The sequence below is a fragment of the Oryzias melastigma genome, linkage group LG17 (genome assembly GCF_002922805.2).
Source record: "Oryzias melastigma strain HK-1 linkage group LG17, ASM292280v2, whole genome shotgun sequence".
NCBI classification, from domain to species: domain Eukaryota; kingdom Metazoa; phylum Chordata; class Actinopteri; order Beloniformes; family Adrianichthyidae; genus Oryzias; species Oryzias melastigma.
In genome coordinates this window covers 4529142-4543282 of record NC_050528.1, presented here as the reverse complement: position 1 = coordinate 4543282, position 14141 = coordinate 4529142, and positions in this window count along the sequence as shown.

Below are 14141 nucleotides of genomic sequence, written 5' to 3'. Positions count from 1 at the left end.
TAGCCAGAACTTTTTTTTCTAAAAATTAAAGTAGTAAAAAAAAAGTTGGTTAGTAAATGTTTGTTTTTTTTAAATTGAATTAAAAAAAAATCTCGTCATTACCAGTTGCTATCTGGTGCGCATCAATTACTATATATATATATATATATATATATGTATATATTTTTTTGTGCTTAAATCTTTTTGTTCAATTTCACTTTAGGGCCTCCGTATTTTGGGGAGTAATACACACAATCAATATTTTTAAAAACATGTTTTCTAGATATTCTCCACTGTTTGGTTGGAAAGGCAGATAAAGGGCTAATCAAAACTTTTACCCCCGGTGTGGTGCATTGAGGCGGGGCTAACACGACGGACCAATCAAAATCGATGAGGGTGGGACTACTAAGGTCCAACCCCAAACTAAAATAACAAAACCCCGAAGTGTAAGACTGCTGAAGACAAAGAGGGGAAAAAAGAACAAAAACAGGACACCCAAGACCTCAGTCCTTGAGCATTCAATGACTCTGAGAACTTGGATAATTATGGTCAGAAAGTGGCTGTATTGTCTGTAAAGTCGGCAAAAGAAAAAGAAAGGTAACATGAAGAATGTTTACTGTGGAGCTCAAACTCTCATTTCATTCATAAAAAGTTAAAGTGCAAACATACTGGCCATTAGGCTACAGGACATAACTGTAGCTTTTATAGTGTTTTAGCCATTTTATGCAAGTATAAGGACGGCTTTAATGCCTGTATATAACACTATAAGATTGTGCTTTGAACGGGCTAGAACAGCCGTTTGTATGCGATCAAACTCTGCATTTTACATTCTTCTCTGGACAACTTCAAACTATAATAGTTCAGACTAAACAGACATTTTCTGACCATAATTATCACAGTTCTCAGAGTCAGTGAACGCACCGGGACTAAAGTTACCACCCTCATTGATTTTGATTGGTCCTTCGTGTTAGCCCCGCCCCAACGTGCCACAATGGGGCCAAAAGTTTTGAAACAGAAATTTTCAAATTTGAAAATGAAAAAAAAGAGTTGAACGTGAAAAAAAAAATGAAAAAAAAGTTATTAAATTAAACTTTTGAGTTTTGAAACCTAAAAATGTGAACATTTGAGGCTGAAAATAATGAAGTTTATTTTAGAACACCTAACAGTTTTGGATATTTTCCTTTTTTTCTGGCCAAACACCAATATTTTTTTTCAATTTGTTTTATTTGGGTTTCAAATAATATTGGCCTCACTTGAGCTCCGTACGGATCCTGCCTGGCTCCCGTTGTGGAGTTTTAAGACTCTTCGTACTGCGTCAGCTTTGGCTGCCGTTCCTGTACCTTGAACTGGTTTCAAAGGGCAGTCCAAGAATAGCCGCTGCCAAAAGCAGCTCTCCAGGTCAGTTTATATACTTGAAAGTGTTTTGTTTGTTTGTCTTTCTCCACAGGGTTGTCCAAAGAGTGTCCCTTACACACCCATTTTGGCAGAAATTGGGATTACATTCAGTTCTGTTGAAATTTGTGTTTACATTAATATATATTATTCCCTATAATCTCTGTGGGTTTTCAAGTCTCATATAACTCTCTGCATTTAATGAAGAAGAATCTACCTAGATTTATCTATAAACAAATGTCCCTCTCTGTTCTTTTTTTTTATTGTAAATGAAATTCTGGGATTTTTTTTATTTATTTGATGAGAGTTTGGGACTGAGAATCATGTAACGTCGGAAAACCTCCCTCTTGGAAAAGCGTGGCGGACGGCTTTGCACAGAAAGCGCAGCAGAAGAAAGACAGACGAATGTCACTGAGGGTCGTAGTGAACTTGCACTATTTCAAGTTTATCCAGTCGCTCCCTCAGAATCCGCTCTTTTTTTCCACTGGTACCCGGAATCTGCTTCTCCTTTTGATGATTGAATACTTCTTATGCAACTTGCTCTCACAATCGTGGCCGTTTGATGTGTTTGTGCAGCCTCGCGGTAGCCTTGGTGCCTGGTTGATCTACCTCATGTTTACCATTGTGGTTGCAGGCTTTGTATATTGTAATACCAGTAGAGCCCTGCTGTTGATGTTGAAAATGTAAGAATGTAATTAAAGGACTTCTACATCATTTGAGATTTTTTAGATTTTTCGTGAAAATCTGCTTAAGATTGTAATTTTTAAATCTCTAGAGCAGAGGTCTTTACCTGCAGCTCCAGATCCACATGTGGCTCTTTTATCTCCATGGTGGCTCCTTGGACAAACATAAAATAAGTCATGGAGACTGCTGACCCAGACATGTCGACCGTCAGTGTTGAAGCTCCCCCTAACCCAGGGGTCAGCAACCTTTATCAGTAAAAGAGCCATTTGGACTTGATTTCTTCTGATCCAAACCTAGAAGGTCTTACTTTAGCCTTTAAGGAATTTGAATTGTCATTCTATTTCGTTTTTTTTGAACGTTTTTACCTTTTACGTTTAGTAGAGGCCACATCAGGGAAAAAGTAAGCTTAATTAAGAGATAAACTTTAGATTAGCATAAAATTCCTCACTAAATTAGTCAGTCAAAATGTTAGCATGCTGCTACAATAACAGCTAAACTCTAAATTAGCCTAAAAATCCCAGTACAAAACAAAATTAGCCAAAAATGTTAGCATATTGCTAAAATATTAGCTAAACTCCAAATTAGCATAAAATTCCTCAGTAAACTAAAGTAGTCAAAAACGTTAGCCTGATGCTAAATGAGAAGCTAAACTCTAAATTAGCCTAAAAACCCAAGTAAATAAGAAATTAGCCAAAAACATTAGCATTTTGCTAAAACATTAGCTAAACTCCAAATTAGCATAAAATTCCTCAGTAAACTAAATTAGTCAAAAACGTTAGCCTGATGCTAAATGAGAAGCTAAACTCCAAATTAGCCTAAAACCCCAAGTAAATAACAAATTAGCCAAAAATGTTAGCATATTGCTGAAATATTAGCTAAACTCCAAATTAGCATAAAATTCCTTAATAAATTAATTTAGTCAAAAACGTTAGCCTGATGCTAAAATAGAAGCTAAACTCTAAATTAGACTAAAAACCCCAGTAGACAACAAATTAGCCAAAATGTTAGCATATTGCTGAAATATTAGCTAAACTCCAAATTAGCGTAAAATTCCTCAGTAAACTAAAGTAGTCAAAAACGTTAGCCTGATGCTAAATGAGAAGCTAAACTCTAAATTAGCCTAAAAATCCCAGATTAGCCAAAAATGTTAGCATATTGCTAAAATATTAGCTAAACTCCAAATTAGCATAAAATTCCTCAGTAAACTAAAGTAGTCAAAAATGTTAGCCTGATGCTAAATGAGAAGCTAAACTCCAAATTAGCCTAAAACCCCAAGTAAATAACAAATTAGCCAAAAACGTTAGCATATTGCTGAAATATTAGCTAAACTCCAAATTAGCATAAAATTCCTTAATAAATTAATTTAGTCAAAAACGTTAGCCTGATGCTAAATGAGAAGCTAAACTCTAAATTAGCCTAAAAATCCCAGTAGAAAACAAAATTAGCCAAAAATGTTAGCGTATTGCTAAAATATTAGCTAAACTCCAAATTAGCATAAAATTCCTCAGTAAACTAAATTAGTCAAAAACGTTAGCCTGATGCTAAATGAGAAGCTAAACTCTAAATTAGCCTAAAAACCGCAGTAGATAACAAATTAGCCAAAAATGTTAGCATATTGCTGAAATATTAGCTAAACTCCAAATTAGCATAAAATTCCTTAATAAATTAATTTAGTCAAAAACGTTAGCCTGATGCTAAAATAGAAGCTAAACTCTAAATTAGCCTAAAAACCCCAGTAGACAACAAATTAGCCAAAATGTTAGCATATTGCTGAAATATTAGCTAAACTCCAAATTAGCATAAAATTATTCAGTAAACTAAATGAGTCAAAAACAACATTCACAACATTGGTTACTAGCTGTCCAGAGCTGCACTGAGATGATTATGTTTGGCACAGATCAGCTTTTATTTTGAAAATAAGTTAAAAATAGAAATCACATTTTGAGAGATCCTAGGTTCTTTTTATATTTTTGCTTTTGTTTGAGCCAGAAATAGACATCATTCATATTTTTTACTTAAAAAAAGAAGGTCATTAATGCAAATCTAAAGTTCTTAAAGGCTAAAATAAAACAAAGTGGCTCCTTTTGGGTTTTTTTCAGTAGAAAATGAGCCCAAACGGCTCTTCTACTGTCAAAGGTTGCCGACTCCTGGTCTAAACACGTCTGTGAATGCTGCTGTAAATGACACGTTTCTGATTTGGTTGCTGCACTTTGTGTGGAGCACAAACAGCAGAAACCGGGTCTCCACAGCTGCCAGGATTACGCTTGAGCCGCAGCAAAGTGACTAAATCTCCGGGTTTAGAGGACTGCAAATGCAGAGGTTGACAGTGCAACTTCAGAATCCTAATACTGGGTCAGCATCACACAGGAAAAAAAAACATTGCAATGATATTTTAGGAGCTTTCAGTCATAGAGAAGTTTTTGTCTGCTATTAAAATAGTCCAGTTCTGAATGAATGATTTCAAGGTTTGATGAAAATGTCTGATTGAACCTTAAAGCTCCACGAAGTGTTGATGATCTTCCAGAGGAAAAGCTTTGATTTGAAAAGAAGAATCGTTAGTTAATGCACATCTACACACACTGGCCAGTTTATTGGACACACCTGTCCAACTACTTGCTCATCAGCCAATCACATGGCAGCAACTCAAAACATTTAGACCTGGTCAAGCGAGCATCAGCGTGGAGAAGAAAGGTGAGTGAAGTGACTTTAGAGGGTCTGAGGATTTCAGAAAATGCTGATCACAGGGATTTTCACCTGAAACAATCTCTAGGGTTTACAGAGAATGGTCAGAATAAAAGAAAATATCTAGTTTTGCACACTTTGAGGCCCTAAAATGATCATAGTTACAATGAGTGCTGACCACGTCCATCACTTTATGACCACAGAGAACATCTTCTGATGATACTTCCAGCAGGGTAAGACTCCATGTCATAAAACTGAGATTCTGGTTTCTAGAACAATGAGTTCACTGGACTCTAATGGCCTTACAGTCACCAGAACCCAATAGAACCTTTGGGAACGGGAGATCGGCATCATGGATGTGCAGCCGATAACTTGTTGAATTGATGCCACCAAGGATTAAGGCGGTTCTAATGGAAAAAGAGGTTCAACTCGGTACCAACAAGGTGGACCCAATAAAGTGGCCGGGGAGCGTAAGTACAAAAATATTTAACTTTTTTTTTTTCTTTTCTTTATTAAAATACTTCTCGGGCTCTTCTCAAAATCAGCACTTTTTTGTCTCATAGAGACAAGAAATTAGGAAATTATTATTAAAATTAGGCCAAATCTTTTTACTCTAAACTCTCTTGACCAAAAATAAAACTTGATTTAAGACTCATAAAAATCAAATTTCACTGTAAATTCTGGTTTAATTTTAAGGACTGACATTCATTGTCATTATGTACTTTTATGTTCTGAAAATAAGAGCTGGTTTTGATTTTATGAGGATTAATTAGGATGGACCAATTGTAATAAAATTCTTATTTTGTTCATATTTTGTTCTAAAATTAAATATTTCCAGTTATTTCACTAATTTTTTGTCACTATAATTAAAAAATGGTCAATAATAGAATAAATACAAACCATTTGCTCAGAACTAATTCTATCTAACAGCTTGTTTTCTCGTTTTTAAAGCTTGTTCGCTCATGGTTCATTTCACATAAATTTCATCCTTGTCAACTGTTAATTTAAATTTTTTTATTTTTTATGATTGCTGGCTGATCTAAAACTCACTCTCCATCAACTTTTGGTTTTCTCATCACTTTTGAAGAACTTGTCGTTTCCAGATTTACGGGATTTCTTACTGAGTAGACATGACTAAAAGATCATTTTACTCCTTTCTAGTGATTTTCTTCTTAACATTAAAGTTCTTTTGCTAGTTTTCAGCTTCCTCTTTTTGCAGTCAAGTGCATCATGATCTCTTATTGGAAATCTCAAGTTGCAACTTGAGAAAAATCTGAAAAATCAAAACCTTTTAAAGCTTAAAAGCTTCAGTAGTTCAATAACAGAACAAGAACTGACTCTCCCTCCAATGTCAAACTTGTTTCTAGCTGAATCAAAGTCTCACCAATTATTGACTGCATGAAAACTTTTTGTATAAAAATGAAAAAATATGTTGCCAAAGCTAAATAGTCTACTGCATAATTCCTGGACCTCCTGTTGCTGGTGAACGACTCCAGTTTCTGTGATGTCACCTCAGAGCGCTCTCTCATGGCCCACAATCCCCATGTGATGACGTCACATGACTGATTTCAGTCAGCTGCTGCCAGGACTCTGTTTAATTCACCTCCTAATTCCATTCTTTAGGGGATTAAATCTGGAAACACAAGAAAAGCACAAAAGCTCTCCAAATATTTTGATCTGGTATTACACTTTAGGACCAAAATAACTTCCAAGAAGCTTTTCAGTAACAAGTTGTTTTATACATTCTAAAAATCTTGTTGAGTCATTTTAAGTTAAAAACATCTTATTGAAATGATAAAAAAATGTATATATATATTTTACACTATTTCTAGAAACAGACTTTATTTGTTTAGAAAACTGGAAAAGTTTTATTCAACTCATAACTAAGATTAGTCGACGAATTGACTATTAAAATAGTCAACGACAATATTAATAGTTGATTAGTCGTTACTTTGTATTATATGGAGTCAGAGTGTAGTAAAGTTGAAAGTTAGAACAGCATTCTACTAGCTTTTTGGGCTATTTTGTCATTTATTGAGGTTTTTTTGGGCTAATTTGGAGTTTAGCTAACATTTCAGCTTCATGCTAGCTGTTTTGGCTAATTTAGGATTTTTTTGTTCTGTTGTTTTTAGGCTGTTTTGGAGTTTAGCTAACATTTCAGCTACATATTAGCTGTTTTGGCTAATTTGGGCTTTTTTTGTTCTGTTGTTTTTAGGCTGTTTTGGAGTTTAGCTAATATTTCAGCTACATATTAGCTGTTTTGGCTAATTTGGGCTTTTTTTTCCCATTTTTTAGGCCATTTTTGGGTTTAGCTAATATTTCAGCTGCATGCTAGCTGTTTTTGGCTAATGTAGGCTTTTTTTTTCCACTTTTTATGCCATTTGTTTGTTTAGCAAATATTTCAGCTGCATAGCTGGTTTGTCTAATTTAGTTTTTTTTTTAATTTTTTAGGCTATTTTGGAGTTTAGCTAATATAGCTAAATTCATTTAGCTAATAACACAGAATGAAGATTCAATCAAACAAAGTTACTGATTTGTGGAAACTTGTAAAAAGGATTTTTGAGAAATTTCTTACAGTGAATTGGGCATCTTTTCAGAAACGTTAGCACAAAAAAAGTTATTTTGTGTTGAAAAAAATGAATGAGTATTTATATTAAGACAAAATGAGATCAATATTTTTGCCCTGTAAGATAATCGGAGGCTGGATTGAGTGTTAAAAAGGAATTATGAAAAAAATCGTAATGTTTCCTTTATCAATTTTTTTTCAAATCAGAAACGACATCCACAAATCAACAACTTTATTTCATTGAATCTTTAGACTTTTTTAAACAAAATTACTTGTAGTATCATATTATTTTGGTCTGAAGAAAGTTGGAGATTGCTGTTCTACGGCACAAATCTGATCTTTATCAAAACAATCCTGTTTCTCCCTCTGATTCACAATAAATGGAAAAAAGAAACCCTCAAGTAGGAAATTTTAACCTCAAATTTCTCTATATAAGGCCAAAGTTTGTCCATAAATCTGCAGCAGAATTGTAAGAACACAATAGTGACACACATGCAGACAGTGACTTTAGCTAAAATGAAATTTAAAACTGAGGAATTCCAACCACTTGGTCTGAATTTGTAGTAAACGAATCATCTCCTCGACCCGAGCTCGTCTGCCTGTGAGTTTTATTGGGGTTGGACTGGAGGTAAGTGGAGCTGTTGAGGGATTAGCCTTTCATGGATAACATCCACCACTGCAGCGATGCAGATCCCCTCAGCTGCTAAGTGTGGATTCAGTCAATTCCAGAGGCAGAAAACTGGCGTGATGCGAGGCCAGAGCGTGCCGCCCAGCAGTCACACGTAGGTCACACACTAAGCTGGCTCAAAGGATGGACGATCAAATGTCTTACAGTCTGTGCACGAGGCTAAAGCTCCAGTCAAGCATTTCCAGATGGGTTTTTATCAGCCAGTTAGCCTGAAGATTGACACTCTGTTACAGAAATGAGGACAGAAATGAGGACAGAAAGCAGCTGAACTTTGCTTTTCTGAATCTGAAGGTTGAGTATTAACCAAACTGTATTTATTCACAAGGAACTTTGTGTTCTTTTGTTTTTACTGTCTGTTTTCAGTGTTTTTTTCTTTGTTATCTGTGGGGCAACACGAGTCTCATAAAGGCAGATTGTCATAAAATGTTTATATTTTTCTATTTACCTTTATTTTTGCCTTCTCCTACTGCAAAAACATGAAAAAAAATCACAGCTGGAAATCAAGTCTGACGTCAAGGGGTTTATACATGGAGCCCTAAAGGGACACTGAATTAAAAAAACGACTAATTTCTCATGCAAACCAGATAGTAGCTAGCGTGCACCTCTTAATTCAGTTTTAATTATATAGCCCAATATCACAATACACTTGTAATACTTACTGGTGCGCACAAGTTATTATAAGTTACCACCAGTTACTTTCTTTTACTGTGATGTCCCTTTATACGGAGCCAATAGAAGGACATCGAATAAAATAAAAAATGGAAAACTACTTTCTTGTGAGCACCAGATAGTGACAGTTGCAAATAAGATAGCAACTGGTGCTCACTAGATAATAACCGGTAAGCGCCAGATAGTAATTGATAAGCACCAGATAACTGGTGCTCACTAGATAATAACCGGTAAGCGCCAGATAGTAATTGATAAGCACCAGATAACTGGTGCTCACCAGATAGTAATTGATAAGCACCAGATAGTAACTGGTACTCACCAAATAATAATTGTTGCAAGTAAGATAGTAACTGGTGCTCACTAGATAATAACCGGAAAGAACCAGATAGTAATTGATAAGCACCAGATAATAACTGTTGCAAATTAGATAGTAAGTGGAGCTCACAAGATAATAACTGGTGAGCACCAGATAGTAACCGATAAGCACCAGATGGTAACTGCTGAACACCAGGTAGTAACTGGTGCACACTAGATAAAAACTGATGAGCCCCAGATAGTAAATGGTAAGCCCCAGATAGTAGTTGCTAAGAACCAGATAACTAGTGCTCACCAGATAGTAATTGATAAGCACCAGATAGTAACTGGTACTCACCAGATAATAACTGTTTCAAATAAGATAAAAACTGGTGCTCACTAGATAATAACCGGTAAGCACCAGATAGTAATTGATAAGCACCAGATAATAATTGATAAGCACCAGATAGTAGTTGATAAGCACCAGATAGTAGTTGATAAGCACCAGATAGTAATTGATAAGCACCAGATAATAGTTGATAAGCACCAGATAGTAGTTGCTAAGCACCAGATAACTGGTGCTCACCAGATAGTAATTGATAAGCACCAGATAGTAACTGGTACTCACCAAATAATAATTGTTGCAAATAAGATAGTAACTGGTGCTCACTAGATAATAACCGGAAAGAACCAGATAGTAATTGATAAGCACCAGATAGTAGTTGCTAAGCACCAGATAATAACTGTTGCAAATTAGATAGTAAGTGGAGCTCACAAGATAATAACTGGTGAGCACCAGATAGTAACCGATAAGCACCAGATGGTAACTGCTGAACACCAGATAGTAACTGGTGCACACTAGATAAAAACTGATGAGCCCCAGATAGTAAATGGTAAGCCCCAGATAGTAGTTGCTAAGAACCAGATAACTAGTGCTCACCAGATAGTAATTGATAAGCACCAGATAGTAACTGGTACTCACCAGATAATAACTGTTTCAAATAAGATAAAAACTGGTGCTCACTAGATAATAACCGGTAAGCACCAGATAGTAATTGATAAGCACCAGATAATAATTGATAAGCACCAGATAGTAGTTGATAAGCACCAGATAGTAGTTGCTAAGCACCAGATAATAATTGATAAGCACCAGATAGTAGTCGCTAAGCACCAGATAATAATTGATGAGCACCAGATACTAACTGGTGCTCACCAGATAGTAATTGATGAGCACCAGATAGTAACTGATGAGCACCAGATAGTAACTGCTCCCCACCCATCATTAAAATGCAATTTTTTGTTATTCTTGTAAGAAAAAAACTGCCTTAAGTCGTTTTTTGAAATGATTAACAATTTAATTATTAAAGGTCAGATTTTTCTGTGGTCGTTTTTAGTAGTTTTGTGAAAAATGTTTTCACAAGTAAAGTCATTTGGTAAACAAACACTTGATTGATTTTAGTTTGTTGGTGATACTCAGCTTTAGCTTTGATGAAGAGCATTTGAAATAACAACATGAGCCCAGATGACCTAGAATTTGTTTAATTGTTTAATAAATACAGCATATTACACACATGTCAGTATTGTGAATATACTAGTCATCCTACCATCAAGATTCTTTTCAAATTGAAAATCTTATTGCTGCACCTTTTCAATGATGTGCATCTTTTTTTCTCAGGTGATGTAGAAAAAGCTGAATCCTATGAGAGACAAACATGTTCTTTGTGCTACAGATTACAAAGTCATGTTGAGGTTCAGGACATGATGACCAGACTCATGCTGCCTAACGGACACAAGAGTCCCACCAAGAAGACGGAAGGAGGATGTCTGGTCTGTGTCAACTCATTCCTGGATCATTTTAGGCAAAAACGTGACCAGAAAGGACATTTAGTTTCACTAATGAATGGTAAAGCAGCATTAACACATCCCGCAGCTAAAGTGCACTCTTTCTTCTTCTTCTTGCTTCAGATCCTTTCTTTCTTCACACATTAGCGCTCTGCATGAAAAAGATTCATCAACTCAAATAGTGCAGTTGTACATTCCTTGTCCCAAAGAAATGTCCTCTCATCATACATCTGTGAAACGTTTGGTGATAAAAGTGAAAATAAAAGGTTCATGCAGAATGAATTTGCTGTTTTGGTGAGAAGATTTGCTGTTAAATGTGAAGCTACAACCAGTAAAGTGCAGTTTCTGTTGAGGAAATGATGAACGCTCTCAGAAAAAGAAAAAAGACTTTTTAGTCTTTAAAAGTGCAAACTCAAGAAAAAAGTAATTTCCGACAGGTTGGAAAGAAAAAAGGGAAATTCTTTCCCTTTCTTCCACACCTGAAGGTGGGCGGAGCTTAGCAGCTGCTGGCGGTAACCTCAAATTTAACAGCAAACAGGACTCCTTCTGACGATCAAACTACATTACACACATGGATTAAATAAATACATTGAAATGTGTAAACAAGTGATTACATTGAACAGACGGAGAAAAACAAACTAGGAGAGTCACTGATACCAACAGCGAGGCTGAGAATGACGAAGAGAGAAACTCCCTGAGGGCTAAAGTCCTAATGATGAACACGACAGGATGTTTCAGAAAGAACCAGCACATCTTCCTCTACAGTACTTTAGCTGACTTCAACCAAAAACGATTGAAATTCTTTAAAAATGACACTTCATGGAGTTCAAATGTAGCAGCTATTTTAGAAAGTTAAATGAACGGACGAACTAAAAACCGTTGAGAATTGTGGTCACGAATTTGGTTTTGTCAGTGATTTCTCTTGAGTTGTGGCCAAATTCCTTTACTACTTATTGCACTTTATAGTGCATTTGCATTCTGTAAGGCTTTCTTAATCTATGATTCCAAAATCAGAAATTCACAGAGTGCTTCGAGGATCACTAGATCGGCAAATATAGACCACAATGCATTGCTTTTGAACACATTCTTGAAGTGAAAAATTGAATTTAAACCTTTAATGTAAAATATTCAAGTTTTCATCATCAGAAAACAGTGAATTCATGTTTACTTTGGGAATTTGGTGACGTCATGTCTGTGAAAAGTCCATAGTATTAGATGATCTTACACTATAAATATTTTTATTAGTTAAGAAGTGTGGAGCATTTTGGATGTAACATTGGTTTTGAATGTGTTACATTTTGTTGTCGTTCCAGTCAGTCACTCCAGGTTAAGGTTGTCAGTCATCCCCAGCTGTCTTGATTTGTGTTAATGATCATTTAAAGTATTTAAAGTCTCACTCCAATCCTCTTTTAACCTATTTTCAAAGCACTCGGTGTTTTTTGAATCATGATTATACTAGTTTTAGCCAAAACCCAAAAACCTTTTGTTTTCTAGGACATTTTTTCTGCAGAGCAACAGCAGACCATCAGAATTGTGAGTTGTGGGCGGGGCTTGTTGCTGAAAGTTTGAGTATTTTCTGTGACAAAATACGTTTTCTTTTTTCAAATTGCATTTCTTTTCATCTTTATGCAACAATTTGCATAAAGAAATATTCAGAAATACAATTTTGAGTTTAACTTTTAAAATAAATGTCCTCTAGAATCAGAAAATGTCACAAGAAGATGTTTAAAAAAAGGCAATAACACAATTTTCATTAAAGTGGGTCTGTACGTGTCTGGTTTTCATTGTCAACTCACCTGTTTGGTTTCTCCATGAGGTTTTGCCGTGTTAGAGTTTAACTTTTGTCAGGAGTCGGCTCTCTGTCTCCCCCTCTGGTCACCGGCGGGAGCCATCTCCGCAGTACTAACTGCACTACATCTCCCAGCAGCCCCAGCCCACATTTCCTAGATGCTGCTCAGCTGACTCTCATTGGCCAATCACCCACAGGACACTTAAGCACTGCTCAGAGGCTCACTCAGTGCGAAGTATTGTTTGTGGCACTCTGCCTGCATTACTGAGCGTTTCTATCTGGACCTGATCTTCTGTTTCTGATCCTGCTTTATCTCTGCTTGCTGCCTGCCCTGACCCTCGCCCGGACTCTGACTACTCTTCTTTGATGATCCCATGCTTGTGATTGACCTCTGACCCTGATTTAGCTTTGTGGACTTTTAGCTGTGCTTAGTTCCTGTCTGAACTAATAAACCTGCTGCACGTGGAACCAGATGTCTGCCTGTTTGTGACCACTATACAACAATTCCAGACAAAAACAATAAATGCAACACAACATACATTCAATAATGTGTTTAAATGATGGTTTGGATTCCTGTCGGGTTCAGAGAAAAAGAAGGTCTTTGAGTTTATGATAGAATGGATCAGATTTAAAGAGCCACTGCAACGAAAATGGTGTTTGTGGTGTTTTTAATGGTGTTTTTGTTGCATTTTCCTGATTATGGAGGACATTTTTAAAGATAATTTAGTTTTAAATCACTTTTCAGAGTATTTATTTATTCAAAATCATAGTGAATCAGAAGTAGATGATGTAGAAAAGATGCTGTGTGGGCCACAAACTCGTCTGAGATGTATCTGACTCTACTGTACAGCTAATATTACTCGACATTTTTGTTTTTGTTGCACCATTTGATTGTGGTTGTGAGGGGCTGTAAGCTAGCAGGGAAACAGAGAGCTCTCACCAGGGAGGGGGGCGAGGATTTCATGTCGCTCTGCAGGAATTATCTCCTAGAAATCATCAGTTCTTTAAAACATTTTTATGTAAAAATGGAATAATCCTAACTAAAGGACCACTGGGAACACTTAGATCAAAGTGAGTCTTTAAGATAAATCTTCAGTTCTGAATCAACACTGGAGCTGCAGACTTTGTTTTAAATTCCTATCAGTTCTTTTATCAAAGTTTATACTAATTTTTTCATATTTTGTTTGACAAAAACGGAGGGAAAACCAAATAGGTGCTCAGGCAAAACTCTCCAGCCCAGAGCGGTTAAGACGGAGGGTCTACAGTCATAAAGTGCCACTAATGTTGACATTGCAAGGAATTATGGGTGGATTTGCGTCCTTTTCTTTCCCAAAGAGCAGCCCAGTCATGTTAAAGTGAGAATTGGACCTTTGATCCAACGACCTGGAGCAGAACTGGCTGCAGCTCTGATGTTTCCTGGTCTTTTCATGCATTTATGGTCCAAACAAAATAAAATCAAACACAAAAATGTACATTAAGAGAAAGTGATCAAGTTTGGAATGAAGAAAAAGGTTAATGGATATGAGTAGAATTAGATGGAACAGAGGACGGATGAG